The following is a 12,839-nucleotide window of genomic DNA, read 5'->3' as shown; positions in this document are numbered from 1 at the left end:
TTCCTCTCGCCGCCCACCTCGCTAGCCCGCCCGCCCCGCCCCCGTCGGCCCCACCCCTCCTGCTCGCGCGCCCGCCCGCTCCAAACTCCGGCAAACAAAACGCACCATTCACAACTCCGCGACCCGCGCCGCGCATGCGCCGCCCGTCAGCTAGCGGGGCCGCTAGGCTGCAGCGAAACCCACCTCCTCCAGCCGCGCGGTGCGGCCCTCTTACCCAACCCCGCCCGCGGGTCAGTTTATATGGAGTTTCCTAGTGGGGATCTGCCCGTTCCTGGAGTCAGGGAGCAGACCGTGCAGGTCCTTTCTTTCCACCGCCTGGAAGTTTTGGGCCTCTCAGCAGCACGGAGTAACCCCAAATTGTCACCTGAACGCGAGGAAACTTAAGTCTTTGGAGGGATGGGAAGGGTGTAGGCAGTGCACATCGAAGACTAAAGGAGGAAAGAGACCAAAGAATCCAACTATCTGCATCATGGTGGAAAAGTCGGAGCTATTGGAGTGAGAGGGCCTTAAATGGGATCTCATTCAACTCCCCTGCCTGCTGGCTGGGGCCCTTAGGCAGACAGTGGACCTCTACTCCTCAGTTTGCGTATTTCCAAATGGCAGACACTCACAAGCTCACAGTGTTAGCATGATGGCCTTTATGTAGTTCTAGCATATAATAAGCACTCAATAAATGTAAGTTTCTAAAGAACTGAATTTATTCAGTTTCTAAAGCTGAATTTATTATACAACCCAATGCCAGTCCATATATTTGCCCAAATGTGCAATCAAATCCTAAAAAAACAAGATCCACAAGTTCTAGGGAAGTCATTTAGCCCAAGCTGGAGAGAATCTGACTTAGAATTTATGACAGAGCTTGACTCAAAGTTGGTCCTCAATAAATTCTGATCCTTAAAATCTCAGCTTGTCAAAAATTCAGTCCAAGGATGCAAACAGGTGCCAATTCTGATTGACAGTAGCTGGTCTTATTGTAAAGGATTGTGAGGATACACTTATACTCACAGGAATTAGTGCCAAGGGCAATTGGCAATGTCTGCCTGAACGCAGGGTTTGGCGGAATTTCCCACTCTTGTCCAGTCCAGTCTCATTTTTACAGATGTGGAACTGAGCTAGGGTGATAGACTATCCTGGTTTTATCAATGGAAGTCCCACGTCCCAGGAAACTACTCAGTCCCTGGCAAACTAGATTGGTTGATCACTTTAACTGAGGTCCGGTTAGTGACTGATTGCCCAAGGTCAGGGAGGGAGTTTTAAGTTAAACCTGTAGGTTGGTGGTTTTAACAAACATAGCAAACATACAATCAACTCCTTCCAAGGGTATGCTCCCCTGGCCTATATCAAGCCTGTGTGAATGTGTGTGTGTATATATATATATATATATGCGTGTGTGTATATATATATATACACTAACAGAAAGGATATACACAGATATGGATGTCACCAACCACTATGTTGGGCCTCCAGCTATCTCAGAATCCTTCCCTCAGGTGTCTTTCAATTGCAAGTGACAGAAAACCAACAAACAAAAAACTTAAAGCTAAAAAGGTGTTGGTTTTCGTTCAAGTAAACAAATCACAGATAAGGACTCTTCGTTTCTCCACTTCTCATTGCTTAGTTCTCTCAAGCTCTCTTCAGTGGCATTCATTTCCTGGCAAAGGATGGGAGCAACCACTTCTTCAGCTCTAAAGTCTCCATCTCCCAAATTGGCCCAGTCTGGGTCACATACTTTCCCGTCTACCATACCACCATGTCCAGACAGATGTGATGATGTTGGCCAACTTTTGTCACATGCTCTCCTATCAAGGGTTGGGGGCCTGGGATTGGCAGACTCAGAGAGAAGCTGATGACTGAAAGAAGGGAAGAGCAGTTTTCCCGAAAGAAGGGAGTAAGAGTACACGGTTGGCCCACTGAACAGTTTGTATCAGCTACATCTGGCAAAGGATACCATTTTATTTTTGCTGCCTAAAGATTCTGGTGAAACTGAAGGGGGAAACACCACATCAGCACAGACAAAGTACAGACAAAAGCAACCTTAAAATATCTGCACCTTATGTTGGCAGTTAAGTGAGGCAGTCCCCACCCTAAGTTACCAAGGCAGAACTAAGTCATTCACAAGGAATAGAAGCTTTCATCCATCTGCTGCCTCTCCCCTAAGTCTTCCTAGTTCACCTAAGACCTTTGCGCACTAGGACAACACAGCCATTGTTTAAATGAGAGGAGGATGGTCACTTTGCCCTCAGTCAACAAGAACTGTGGTCAGGGGAGCAGAGTTTCTGCTGTTGGCTTCTATAGTAGGTAAAAAGGGTGATACAATTTAATGCCACCACATTCTGTTAGGTTACACATTTGTGTAAAACTTTTCATTTCTGTCTCTAAAAAATGATCCACAAGAAAGCACTTTTTCTTCCTCCACAATGGGTCCAGATAGAGCTCACAGACCTACCACTGATCTTAGTCTTTGGAATCTAGCAATAATTGTTTCTGCCCTGGGAAATATGGACTAAAGTAAAGTTGAAATATCACCAGAGTGGCCTAGATGCCCAGACAGATACTATGAACTTTTGTTGACAAGAAAAAGGTCAGGGTGGAGACAAATCCATTGTGGGCTCAAGGGAGCTGGACTACCAGAGCAGGCCAGAGTACTCTAATTGTTGGCCTCAAGGGCGTGGAGAACAATGTCCTGAGGGAAAGGGATGGGAAAGCCTGCCAGGCAGACACAGAACAGCAGCACCACAGACAGCCTTTGGCAACTCCAGGCCACAGGGTAACCCACACTCGCCATTGTCTGGCGTCCAACTGGCCAGGATGAACGGGAAATGAGCCGCAAGCTGAAAGAGGCCATCTCCTCGACTGACCTCTGTGTGCTTTTTGTTGTTGTTAAAATTTTTTTTCACTTATTTTTAAAACTAGATTAAAGGAAATGAAGGAAAATTTCACCCACGTCAGGTATATTTAGTGCTGTGCTTCTGTCCAGCTGGGGTATGGATTGGAATAGGCACCACCCCATGGAAGGGTTTGCTAAAAGCCAGCTAGGGCCTGTTCACTGCCTAGAAACACCCTCCCTACCCCTAAAACCTGGCTGAATCCTCTGAAGCCTTGCTGCTCAGAGCGTTTCTTTCCTAAGGATTCAGCCAGCCCAGGGCCTCCTCTCTCCTGCCTTCCTGGGTGGGCAGCTGCTCCAGCAGGCCTCGCAGACTGATCTTGAATGGGTGGGCAGAGAATGCACAATACCACCGAGCAACAACTGAAGCTCTGAGCTGTGGGCTTTTATGCCCATTATGTCAGTTAATTCACTCAACCACCATTAAGGCAGGTCTTCTTGTCCCTATCTGACAGATGACGAAACAGAGACTCTGAAAAGGTAAATAAGTGACCATAGGACATGGACAAGACCCTGAGCCATTAGACATAATGAAATGGCTAAGCATTTGGGCTAAAATCCTCATTGTTCACTCCACCATAACACTGCAAGTTAGTTAATATTGACCCTGTTCTACAGATGAGGAAATTGAAGCTCAGAGGGCCTGGTGCCCTTAACCATTCCACTCTAAGGCGTCTGCTGGTGGAGATGCCAAAAGTCCTGCTTGTCTCCTTAACTGAACTGTGAACTCATGGAGAGCTGCGGCTGGGTCATTTGTCCTGGAACACCCTACCACGTTCCCAAAGGGGCCCCAACAGGTTGAATGAAGGGGTCCTATTGTGGGCCTTGTGGCGGGATGTGGCTCTTGCCCTTGATGGTTACACATTCCTGTCCCCTGAGCCCAACTATTTGTCCCTCCTTGGCTTGGAAGTTAAAGGCCTAGACATCCTGCCTCCTAGGTCCAGTAGACAGGATGGCTTTATCCAGGTCTGGTGTCAGCAGCCACCCACATCTGCCTCTCTTCAAAGAGGGGTGAGGTCCTCCCAGGTCCCCGAGTGCATTTTTTTCCTAAAGAAACAGTTTCCCTTCAGTTACTGAAGAAATATTGTACCATCTTGAAGCTGAAATAGGATCTGGAGCCACAAATGAACCTTGGAAGTAGTGGGGGATGGGGAGCAGAATTAGTGGCAGGTACAGAGCCTAAAGCCTGACTCCACACAGCTTCTAGTTTTTGGATGGAGATGGGCTTAAGTCCAGGATGAGGGTATCGTCTGCCTAAATGAGGCAGCTTCCTGAGCCCCAAATAATTTTTGAAATATAATTTACATGCCATACAATTCACCCTTAGGCCCTTAAGAATTTCCCCTCAGTGAGGTTCTTCCCCTTCTTAGCTCTTTTGCCACCCTCCCCCACCAGCTCAGCCATCCCAGAGGGAGAGGAAAGCAGAGAGGAGCAAGTTTCCCCAGAATAGCATTTCTTCAGTGTTGGGATCAATACACCGGTTTGCTTAAAAGGAACCAGATGATTTTATCCTTGTAATTACAAGTTTGACGTTTGCAAATCTTGCCCAGGCTCCAAATGAGCTTCTTTGTCATGGGAGGCAGAAGGGTTTGTCTGGGTGCCCGGGGATGGGGACTAAACCTGGTGTAGGGGGAAGAGGGCCAAGCTGGGGTCGGGAGGCCTGGTTGACCATCTGTGAGGGCTGCTGGACTGCTCCCCTTCCCCTTCTCTCCTACTCTCTAAGTTTCTGGCCAGTGATGGGAAACAGACTAGACTAGGGGACTAGAGAATTTTGAGCTCTAACCACACCATCTTTCTGCTTAAACTCCTCCCCCAAGCATCCAATTTGCCTGTGTCTCAAAGGCAAAGCCCCTCAGCCCAGCATTCATGACCCCCTGCCAGTCATTACTTTCCTTCCCAGTCCCATGTCCCATTATTTCTCCCCATGACACTCTGAAATCCAGCCACACTGCCTGCTTGCCTTTCCCACATGCCTCAGTGCCTTTTGTCTAACTGTCCCCTCTATCTGGCATGTCTTCTCCCCTTTTCTTTGCTGGGAAAACTCATATTTTTTCTTTAAATATAAGTTCAGGGGACTTTGATTGTCCTCCAGAGAGTGGGGGTGTCACCTCATTCTATCATTTGGGTCCATACAATGGGAGGAGATGGTCAGCACACCTAGAACACAGCAGCAGCCTGGGTTCTGGAAGGATTTGGCTCCCCAAAGATCTGTGTTTATTTTACTACTGTGCAGCCTTTGTATGAGTGTCTCTCACTGCACCCTTACTTTTTGTTTTAGTTATTTAAAATTTGTGCATATTTATTAAGAAAATTTAGGAAATATCTAAAAAGAAGAGAGTCCCACCACTTCAAAGCAATCATTGCTAACATTTCCATATATTTTCTCTGGCTTCTTTCCATCCACATTCTTCACATAGTTATGACATTCTATATGCACAGTTTTGAATGTTCCATTATGAACTAACCTTATAAATAAATATAAAATAAATAAGTATTTTCCCATGTAATCATATAAAACTCCTAATGGCATCTTGGCCAATCCCCTATTGCTGAACATTTATTTAGGCTGTGTCCCATTATTCACTGTTATAAACTAAGGCTTCTATTAACATCGTGGTGCTTAAGGCTTTTTCTTATAAGTTTTAGATAGTGTTTTGGGGGTTAATTTTCAGAAATAGAAGCATTATGTCAAAAGAGATGGGAATCTTAAGGTTCTGGATACCTGTTGCCAAATTTCTTGTTGGCGGTGCTCCCTCTTCTCTCATCTTGAGTCTTAAAAATTTGCCCCCCCCCGTTTCTCTTCTCGATGTCTCAGACACAGGAAATGCCAACCAAGAATAAACCAAGACCTGCAGATAGAGATCAATGGATCAATAAAGGAGGTTGAATAATTCAGCACTCACTTCTGGCTCATTTATCGACTCCAGGCTAAATGCATCCTCTTTTACCTTCTCTCCTTTTTGTCTCACTGCTGATGATACCTTGACACCTTACCCTGTTCTTGGATTCTTTCCCAATTTTGTCAAGCTCTAGAGCATCCTGGCAGGCAGGGTTTCCCATCATGCTGTAATATTGCCTTGTAAATAGGCAGCCAGAATTACTAGCCCACAGCCATCTCACCAGCCTGCCTTCCCTCTAGGAACACAAGAGGGACGCTTAATAAAGCTGACAATAGTTCCTTCCTCTGGATGACACTTCTGAGTGAATAGGTAAGGAGTCCAGCTTCAGATGCTCCAGTCCTGGCTAACTTCCTCTGCTAGTTTGCTTCTTTCCTCTTCTCAGCCAAGCAAATTCATACTCTTTCATTAAGTGTGGGTTCAGAGCTTCTGAGAAGATTTTCTCAACTGCGCTGGGCAGAGTGACTGCCTCACAGCATCCCCTCACCAATGCCTGTCTTGGAGACTGAACCCAACCTCCTCAAAGACACCCCACAGTATCGGTGGCTTCCCCAGCCCCAGCTTATGCTAACTTCCTCTTGCTCCCTCTTGCCCAAGGGGAGCTCCCAGGGTGCCTGGCAGCTTAAGCAGTATTAATGATTGACATGGACACAGAGAGGGACCACCTAGACCCCTCTGCAATGAAGGACTTACCCCAGCATCTGGGAATGCTCTCATCTCCTTCAGGGATTTCTGGAGGTGCAGAGAGCTACCTTCAGGTCACTCGTCCTTCCTGGGCAGCTCACATCCAATGATTGATCAAGATGGGGAAAAGGCCCAGCAGGGCAATGCTGATGGGCTATATTAGCACTTGAACTCCACGTGGAGTCAGCTGAAGCTGTTGCTGGGCCTGCAATAGAGCTTGGCCTCTCCTTCTTCCCAATTCTGCTTCCTTCTTTCCCATCAACAGGTTTTGATCCAAGGGCATGCCTTAAATGACATTCTGCAAGTAAAATTTCCTAGAGAACTCACTTTGTCACTCAGCAGTGACCAAAAATTATTCCCAAGCAATTCACTCAGTGCCATCTCCCTTACTTGACCTGGGCCTGGCCTGAGCTAGATACTGCCCAATGAGATGTTGTGGGTAAGCCTATGTTATAAATGTGTTCTAATGTCCTGCTAAATTTTATTTTTAAAAGCCTTTTAAAAAGTTGTTTTGGAAGAAATATGAGCCATTTGGGGACAACAATGGTTGTCTGGTATGAGCTGAGATTCCTCCCTCGTATAATATGGACACTACACAACATTTGCTTTAGTACAAAGCTTACTCTCCTATTTTGTAGCTCAGAAAATTGAGACTCAGAACAAGTGACTGATTCATTGACGGGCATATGGCCAAGTAGATTCAGAGAGAGAGAGCGTGAGCCCAGGAGAGCAAAGTAGTCTTGAAATTGAATAAATTCAGTCCTTCCATTCTTTCTTAGAGCAATCGGATATCAGAGAGCTTTAGTGACTTGCCTGAGATCCCAGAGCGAGCTAGTTCCTCAGTTTTCTAAGAAAAAAATTGAGGACAGAGACATCTACGCATACCTGTCAGGACTGTTTTGATTTCAAGTGACAAAAACCTAATTAAAACAAGCTTACACAAAAAAAGAGACTATATTAACTCATTTAACTGAAAATACTTTGTTCAGGCAAGGTTAGATCCAGGTGTTCAAGCACTGAAATCAGGAATCTGCCTCTCTTTCACTCTCTTGATGTCTTTGTTCTGTTTTTCTTTTTTAGCTTCATTCACATGCTGATTCACCCACAAGTGGTGAAGGCTACTCGCTCCTGATAGGCCCACAAAAATTTTGGGATTGATTTTAATAGGCTGAATTTGGGATACCTGCTCTTCCCTGAACTGTGGACACTGTGAATCTCTGTGGGCCTGGTGATGTCACAGGAAAAGGAACAGATGTAGTGCACAGGCAAAAACATCTGCACAAAGTTAGTGTCTGGCACAAAGTTAGGGTCTGGCACAAAGTTATAAGCTCCAAGACATGGTGGCTATGACAATCTTTAAGGTCCTTTCTAGCTCTGAAATTCTAGGAATTGTACAACTCCATACTTTGATACAAATCCAGATGTAAATGTTGGCTGTTAAGGGAAGCACTTGATAACAACTTGAGTCCATATAAGATTCCGTCAAAATATAAAATGAGTTGAGCAGGGCCTGGAAAAGGGAGCTGGCTGATCAAGGCTGGGGAGTCCATGCTCTCCTTCAGCAGAGGGTAACTGCCTGTGGCCTGACTCCTTTTGTAGCTGAGCCAGGGAGCCAGGAACAGTGGCAGAGCCAGGATCAGTGTGGCCCTGGAAGGGGTTCCCTGAGGCTCCAGGGTCTGCTACATCTACAGCCCCTTCAAAGGATCTTGCTTCTCTCAGCATTGAATGACCTGGGGGCAGGACCAGCTCCCGGAGCTGAAGGCAGCCAGGGATAGGCTGGAGGGGAGGAGGAGGCTGCAAAGGCTGCCCAATGGGGATGCTTCATGTTAGGTGGTGACCAAACAATTCCATCAGAGCCTTCTCTGAGGCATGGGTGGTGTTAAGTGTGCTTTGTAGCTGAGTTCAGAGGAGGTAGGGCATGGAGCTCGTTATATCCTGGTGCTCATTCACACTGTAAAGCAGGTAAGTGGTGCCCTCTGGAGATGTGTCCTGCAACAGCCCTTCTGCCTACCATACCTGGGCGCTGTGGGAGGGAGGCGTGTGCCACGCAGGATACTGGGTTCCACAACCTGGCTGTTTCCTTGCCACCTGGGTCCCACTACCAAAGGTTGTTTGGATTTGGTTGCATCCTCACTCTTTGAAAAATTATTCTTTTCCCAGATGTGCTGAATATCATAGATGTATTGGTCATCCAGAAGGCAGGCAAGGTCAGGATTCCTCCTGGCAGAAAGGGTCAGAGAGGTCAACTAAGTGTCCAAGATCACATGGCAGAAAGAATAGTTGTGTTAAAAACCAAGACCCCCTTTCCATCAGCAGCCTTTCCTAGCACTGTGGAATCCTGTGATTCAGAAGCAACAAATTGATGGTGGTGCCCTCAACTAGCTTCTGAGAGTACTAGCAATGGGGCCAGCATTTTGGAGTCTTGGGTCTGGGGTCTTTGGATGGCTATGGAGGGTACCAGTCCTTCCCTCAGGCCAGAAGAGCTGCTCCTTAGGCAAGCGACATGAATCAGCAACAGGCGCCTCTGCCAGCTTTTGATGAATTCTCCTGCCACTGGTGCTAATTTCCTGAAAGGCTCTCCTTCAAAAGGGTCCTTGCTCCTTCACAGCAGGAGATATATAACAATCACCCCCATAGCTCCTCAGTAAGGTCACAGAGTATGCTCTTCCACAGCCCACAGTGCCTGTGGCTGATAGGGCTAGGAGTGGGCAGGAGTCCTGGACCTCCCCCTCCCTCTCTGCCTCCATTCCCTCCAGGACCTCCTGCTGGCCCTTTCAGATGCTTCTCCTGGAAGCTTTCCCTGACACTCCAACCCAGCCGAAGATAGGTCATCTCTGTGCTCCCACACCTTTCCAGATAATGCTTTCTATCATGCGCTGGAAGGTCTCAGTCAGACAACTGGGATGAGAAACAGACGCCACCTTCTGAGTGCTCAGGTACTGCCCTTCTCCATCCTGACAGCCCCCAGCACTGCCCTGGCTCTCTGTCCATTGGCCTGTCTGGGCGTGTGTCGACCTGCTTCTGTTTCTTTCCTCCCCTCCCTGACTTTCTTGGCTGATCGTCCCACTGTCTCTTCCATCTGTCTCCATTCCTTTCCTCATACTTTAATTTAATGCACTGTCACTTCATTGCACGATAGACTCAAGGTGGTGTCTTTGTCATTGTGTCCCTTCCTCACTCAGTCCCCACACCCCAATTTCTCACAGGCACTCTCTCTCTCTCCACACAGCTAATGGCCTTGGTATATGGAAAGAGGAGTTCTCACTCTTTTAGAGAAGTGATCCCCTCTCCCTCACAGAAAGTCTGGCCCATCAGGACCTGAGTGAGGTTCTAGACCGTGAGGCAGGACCCCAGCCCATCCCTAACATGGCCAGACCTGAGTGTGGTAGAAGCAGAGGGAGGGCACAGAGAAAAGGCCACCCTGAACCCCATGCCACTGCATCCAGGACTAGACGGGGCCTTGGCACCTCTAACCCAGCCCTGATGGGGAAACAGAAGTACTGAACAGTTGAGCTCTTTGGTGACCCCCATTTGTGAACCTTCTTAGTGAGCCCTTCCCCTCTGCTTCTTCCCTCCCTTGGCCTCATTCAGAGTGTGTCCAGTCCCTCACTACAGGGCCCCAGGGCACCCAGCTTGGGCTGGAAATGAGTCAGTTGGGGAAAGGAAAGCCTTGAAGTGGCGGCACCTGCCTGTCTTTCCTTAACCTGAAGCTTCCCTGAACCTCAGAGCTTCCGTTAATATGGGATCCCAGCCAAGACCCTGAAGTTTCTGCCCACGCAGCCTGTGGGCTCCTGGAGGGCAAAACGGATCCCTCTTGGGTCTCCCAAAGCCTACAAGGGGGTGAGTCAGGTTGTGCAGGGACCCGGGGGAGGAAGTCCATGCACTCACTCATCAGTGAAAGAGCACCTGTGGCCGGGCACTGCCCACCCACTCTTCTGCCCACGTCCCTGCCATGCAGGGGCTCTATGCAGGACAGGCTCAGGGTTTCTAAAGCCAGGCCCTGCCACGGCCACCAACAGGGAACTGCTCTGAGCTCAAGCAGCCTGGGCCTGGGCCTGGGCCTTGGAGGTCCCGAAGCCAGGAGAACCATGAGGCCTCAAGACGGCTTGGGCAGAGCCCAACCCTGCCTGGAGCACCTCAGTCGCCAGCCTGAGACTGGGGCTCCTCCCACCACCTAGCCCCACCGCGCCGGCTGCTGCCTGCCGGCCTGGCAACTGAAGGTGGGGGCCGGGGCGCAGGCCGTCAGGGGGCGCAGGAGCCCTCACAGGGAGGGTAGCCGCATTCCGCTCGCCCCCACCACCCTGCGGCGGCGAGTTCCAGCTCCCGGCGCCCTCACGTCCGCCCGGGCTCTGGCCCCAGGCCAGGCGCCTGGATCCATCACTGCAGTTGGCGGGAGGCCGGACGGCGCGTCCCTCGGGGCTCCCAGGCGTCTGGCGCTGTCGGCCGTGCAGGGAGGGCGGCGGCGGTCGAGCGGCGGCGGCGGCGCTGCGGGAACTGCGGGAACTGCGGGCAGCGCGGGCACCGCCGAGGGGCCGCGTCTCCCGCACTAATTGGCCCTTCCCCAGCCACCTCGGCCGGTAATTGCTGCTTCAGGTGGTGGGGAGCTGGGTGTGTTGGAGGAGAGGAAGGGGCGCCGCTTCCAGAGCGAGGAGTCAGACTCCGCCCGAGCTGAGCGGCGAAGGCCCCCAGAGGGCGCGTGTGCGCGGTGTTCCTAAGCCAGCTTTGCACCCATGCGCCTTCGTGCTCATAGCGGCCCTGGCCAGCGGAGGGAAACTTGGGAGGGAGGCCACAGAAGTGTCCTGGGGTCTTCACCAAGATCCAATCTGTTCTGAGAACGGTTCCCTGCGGGGTGGGGGTCTGGCAGGGGATTTAGGAAAGCCTCTGGGTGGCTGTTGGGGGATCCCAGTTAGGACATGGAGACAGGGTGGAGACAGGGCAGCAGGTAGCCCTCTCCAAACTCCTCATTCAGCGGTGCCATCTGGGAAGGAGCAGACAGGAAGAGAGGTATCCTTCCAGCACATGGGGCAGGGACTGTGGGAGGCAGGGGCCCAGCCCACCATCCAGGCTGCCCACAGGAGTTTTTGCAGGCTTAAATTCCTAGAGAAGATCCTAGAGTTCCCTGAGAGTCCTTTTAGATTCTTGCATCTGCCGCAGCCAGGCTGGTCTCTGGTTCCTACTCAGCTGCATTCCCTCTAATTTGGGAGATAGCCTCTGGGTAGGTGGCTGTTTGAGAAGCTCCCTTCCCCAGACCTGTGTGAGAGAACCTGAGGAGGGAAGAACTGAGGGACGCACGGAAGTAGGCCTGGACCAGCCTGGGATCAGACCTCTGGACCCCCAGGACAGGATGTCCCCTATAGGCAGTGGCGTGAATCAAGCCCAGCTAGACTTCAGCCAGTGCCTGCTGAGTTCTGCATAGGTTGCCCAGGACCACCTTCCAGGGTCTGAGCTTCCAGTCCTCACTCAGGATCCCACCGATGAGTGGCTGTTTAGCTGCCTCTCCCTTGGTTAGAGGTGGGTAGGTACTTTCGGCTGGCTGTGCCTCCCCTGAAAATGGAGCTGTCACACATCCTCTGGAGGCTACCCTCCCTCAGGGATTGTTCCAGGTCTGGATGGAGGTATCATGGTGAGTCAGGCCTGGTCAGATTCTCACTCTGCCATGACTAGCTCATGACCTTGAGCAGGGCCTTTTATGTTTCCTCCTTTGGTTTCCTTATCAGTAGAATAGGGATAATAAAATCCATGTGACAGAATTGTTGTGAAGACAAACGTTTGCTTGAAAGGGGATCTTCCTCCTCCTCCAACTAGCCCTTTGCTTTTGGGGCTTAGATGCTGGGGAATGGAGTCCCTCCCCTCATGGGTCTCTGTAGCCTCCAGTTGTCTCAGAGACAACTGATAAAGAACCTAATCAACATTGTAGTTTGGGACATAAAACCCGTGGGACACTACACTAATGTTCATAGCATTTTTCATAATAGCCTAAAGGTAGGAACAACCCAAATGTCCATCAACAGCCAAATGGATAAGCAAAATGTGGTATATACATACAATGGAATATTACTCAGTCTTAAAAAGGAATAAGATTCTGGCATATGCTACTATATGGATGAACCCTGTAGACAAGCTAAGTGAAATAAGCCAGACACAAAAGGTTAAATATTGTATGATTCCACTTATATGAGGTACCTGGAGTACTCAGGTTCATAGAACAGGAAGTAGATTGGTGGGTATCAGGATCTGGGGATGGGGGAAATAGGGAGTTATTGTTTGGAGGATAGAGTTTCAGTTTGGGATGATGAAAAAGTTCTGGAGATGGATGGTAGTGATGATAATGTGAATGTACTGAATGTCACAGAAATTAAAATAGTTAAAATGGTAAA

Source organism: Camelus ferus, chromosome 9 (genome assembly GCF_009834535.1).
Source record: "Camelus ferus isolate YT-003-E chromosome 9, BCGSAC_Cfer_1.0, whole genome shotgun sequence".
Classification (NCBI taxonomy): domain Eukaryota; kingdom Metazoa; phylum Chordata; class Mammalia; order Artiodactyla; family Camelidae; genus Camelus; species Camelus ferus.
The sequence above is the reverse complement of the archived record's forward strand: the minus strand, read 5'-3'. Positions refer to the sequence as shown.